General features: G+C 44.2%; 8 non-coding genes across 8 annotated transcripts in view; all 8 read right to left on the bottom strand.

Moving 5' to 3' along the window:
• Positions 1-213: 213 nt before the first annotated feature.
• trnal-uag (transfer RNA leucine (anticodon UAG)) lies at positions 214-295 on the bottom strand. Its single transcript has one exon. It is a non-coding gene; the product is annotated as a tRNA-Leu (tRNA).
• Positions 296-578: 283 nt separating this feature from the next.
• Positions 579-660, bottom strand: trnal-aag (transfer RNA leucine (anticodon AAG)). Its single transcript has one exon. It is a non-coding gene; the product is annotated as a tRNA-Leu (tRNA).
• Positions 661-790: 130 nt separating this feature from the next.
• Positions 791-872, bottom strand: trnal-aag (transfer RNA leucine (anticodon AAG)). The gene has a single exon. It is a non-coding gene; the product is annotated as a tRNA-Leu (tRNA).
• Positions 873-1,004: 132 nt separating this feature from the next.
• trnal-aag (transfer RNA leucine (anticodon AAG)) lies at positions 1,005-1,086 on the bottom strand. Its single transcript has one exon. It is a non-coding gene; the product is annotated as a tRNA-Leu (tRNA).
• A 244-nt stretch (positions 1,087-1,330) lies between these two features.
• On the bottom strand, positions 1,331-1,412 carry trnal-uag (transfer RNA leucine (anticodon UAG)). Its single transcript has one exon. It is a non-coding gene; the product is annotated as a tRNA-Leu (tRNA).
• Positions 1,413-1,886: 474 nt separating this feature from the next.
• trnal-aag (transfer RNA leucine (anticodon AAG)) lies at positions 1,887-1,968 on the bottom strand. Its single transcript has one exon. It is a non-coding gene; the product is annotated as a tRNA-Leu (tRNA).
• Positions 1,969-2,100: 132 nt separating this feature from the next.
• On the bottom strand, positions 2,101-2,182 carry trnal-aag (transfer RNA leucine (anticodon AAG)). The gene has a single exon. It is a non-coding gene; the product is annotated as a tRNA-Leu (tRNA).
• A 244-nt stretch (positions 2,183-2,426) lies between these two features.
• The window catches only part of trnal-uag (transfer RNA leucine (anticodon UAG)), an 82-nt gene continuing 8 nt past the window's right edge, over positions 2,427-2,500 (bottom strand). The window contains exon 1 of the tRNA in view: positions 2,427-2,500. This exon is cut by the window's right edge and continues 8 nt beyond it. This is a non-coding gene — a tRNA (tRNA-Leu).

Genomic DNA, 2,500 nt, shown 5'->3' with positions numbered 1-2,500 from the left:
GAGTTACCATCTCAGCAACATGAAAAAAGAACATTTAAAAAGGAAAAGATCCCTTCCTGCTGAAAGTGACCTTATGTTCCACATGCATGTTGTCATTTGATACATATTCTAATCTATCTGCAGCAAAAGAAAGCGGAAAGCAACCACAGCGATACACTTTACCAAGCGGATGGCCGTTAAGTTGAGTATGATCTCTGTTCACAAAATTCCAATTGGCAGTGGTGGGATTTGAACCCACGCCTCCAGAGAGACTGGAGCCTAAATCCAGCGCCTTAGACCACTCGGCCACACTACCGCCCAAAACCTATTGTCAAATTGTGTACAAAAGGAAAATGCACTGCTTTAAACAAAAGCGAGGACGAAAATCTGCAGGTTCAAGATTAGGTGAAAGAGACTAACATGAAGTTTCCAAGTAATTTGATGTTTTGAAGAAATTCCATGATAAAGTTTTGAAGACGTTTCCAAACAATGCTCTCTGTTTAAAAGTGTGCAGCAACTTTTCAGTTGTAAAGTCCCAAACAACAAGTTTAAGTTCAGAAAACAGACAGTTGTGCATCTAAGACATTCAGAAGCACACATGGCAGCGGTGGGATTCGAACCCACGCCCCCGAAAAGACTGGAACCTTAATCCAGCGCCTTAGACCGCTCTGCCACACTACCCCTGCAAACTAAATTTATTTTTTTATATGGAGTTACCATCTCAGAAAACAACAAGCCCAAAATGCCCCAAACAACTAGGTTAAGTTCAGAAAGCAGACAGTTGTGCATCGAAGACGTTCAAAAGCACTCATGGCAGCGGTGGGATTCGAACCCACGCCCCCGAAGAGACTGGAGCCTTAATCCAGCGCCTTAGACCGCTCGGCCACGCTACCTCTGTACAGCTTGTTTTCATTTTATCATTTGGAGTTACCATCACAGAAAACAACAAGCCCAAAAAGCCCCAAACAACTAGGTTAAGTTCAGAAAGCAGACAGTTGTGCAACGAAGACGTTCAAAAGCACTGATGGCAGTGGTGGGATTCAAACCCACGCCCCCGAAGAGACTGGAGCCTTAATCCAGCGCCTTAGACCTCTCGGCCACGCTACCTCTGTAAAGCTTGTTTTCATTTTATCATTTGGAGTTACCATCTCAGCAACATGAAAAAAGAACATTTAAAAAGGAAAAGATCCCTTCCTGCTGAAAGTGACCTTATGTTCCACATGCATGTTGTCATTTGAAACATATTCTAATCTATCTGCAGCAAAGGAAAGCGGAAAGCAACCACAGCGATACACTTTACCAAGCGGATGGCCGTTAAGTTGAGTATGATCTCTGTTCACAAAATTCCAATTGGCAGTGGTGGGATTTGAACCCACGCCTCCAGAGAGACTGGAGCCTAAATCCAGCGCCTTAGACCACTCGGCCACACTACCGCCCACAACCTCTTGTCAAATTGTGTAGAAAAGGAAAATGCACTGCTTTAAACAAAAGTGAGGACATTGGACGAAAATCTGCAGGTTCAAGATTAGGTGAAAGAGACTAACATGAAGTTTCCAAGTAATTTGATGTTTTGAAGAAATTCCATGATAAAGTTTTGAAGACGTTTCCAAACAATGCTCTCTGTTTAAAAGTGTGCAGCAACTTTTCAGTTGTAAAGTCCCAAACAACAAGGTTAAGTTCAGAAAACAGACAGTTGTGCATCTAAGACATTCAGAAGCACTCATGGCAGCGGTGGGATTCGAACCCACGCCCCCGAAGAGAGCTCGGCCACGCTACCCCTGCAAACTAAATTTATCTTTTTATATGGAGTTACCATCTCAGAAAACAACAAGCCCAAAATGCCCCAAACAACTAGGTTAAGTTCAGAAAGGAGACAGTTGTGCATCGAAGACGTTCAAAAGCACTGATGGCAGCGGTGGGATTCGAACCCACGCTCCCGAAGAGACTGGAGCCTTAATCCAGCGCCTTAGACCGCTCGGCCACACTACCTCTGTAAAGCTTGTTTTCCTTTTATCATATGGAGTTACCATCTCAGAAAACAACAAGCCCAAAATGCCCCAAACAACTAGGTTAAGTTCAGAAAAGAGACAGTTGTGCATCGAAGACGTTCAAAAGCACTGATGGCAGCGGTGGGATTCGAACCCACGCCCCCGAAGAGACTGGAGCCTTAATCCAGCGCCTTAGACCGCTCGGCCACGCTACCTCTGTAAAGCTTGTTTTCATTTTATCATTTGGAGTTACCATCTCAGCAACATGAAAAAAGAACATTTAAAAAGGAAAAGATCCCTTCCTGCTGAAAGTGACCTTATGTTCCACATGCATGTTGTCATTTGATACATATTCTAATCTATCTGCAGCAAAGGAAAGCGGAAAGCAACCACAGCGATACACTTTACCAAGCGGATGGCCGTTAAGTTGAGTATGATCTCTGTTCACAAAATTCCAATTGGCAGTGGTGGGATTTGAACCCACGCCTCCAGAGAGACTGGAGCCTAAATCCAGCGCCTTAGACCACTCGGCC

The sequence above is a fragment of the Astyanax mexicanus genome, chromosome 15 (genome assembly GCF_023375975.1).
Source record: "Astyanax mexicanus isolate ESR-SI-001 chromosome 15, AstMex3_surface, whole genome shotgun sequence".
Classification (NCBI taxonomy): Eukaryota; Metazoa; Chordata; class Actinopteri; order Characiformes; family Acestrorhamphidae; genus Astyanax; species Astyanax mexicanus.
The sequence above is the reverse complement of the archived record's forward strand: the minus strand, read 5'-3'. Positions and strand labels throughout refer to the sequence as shown.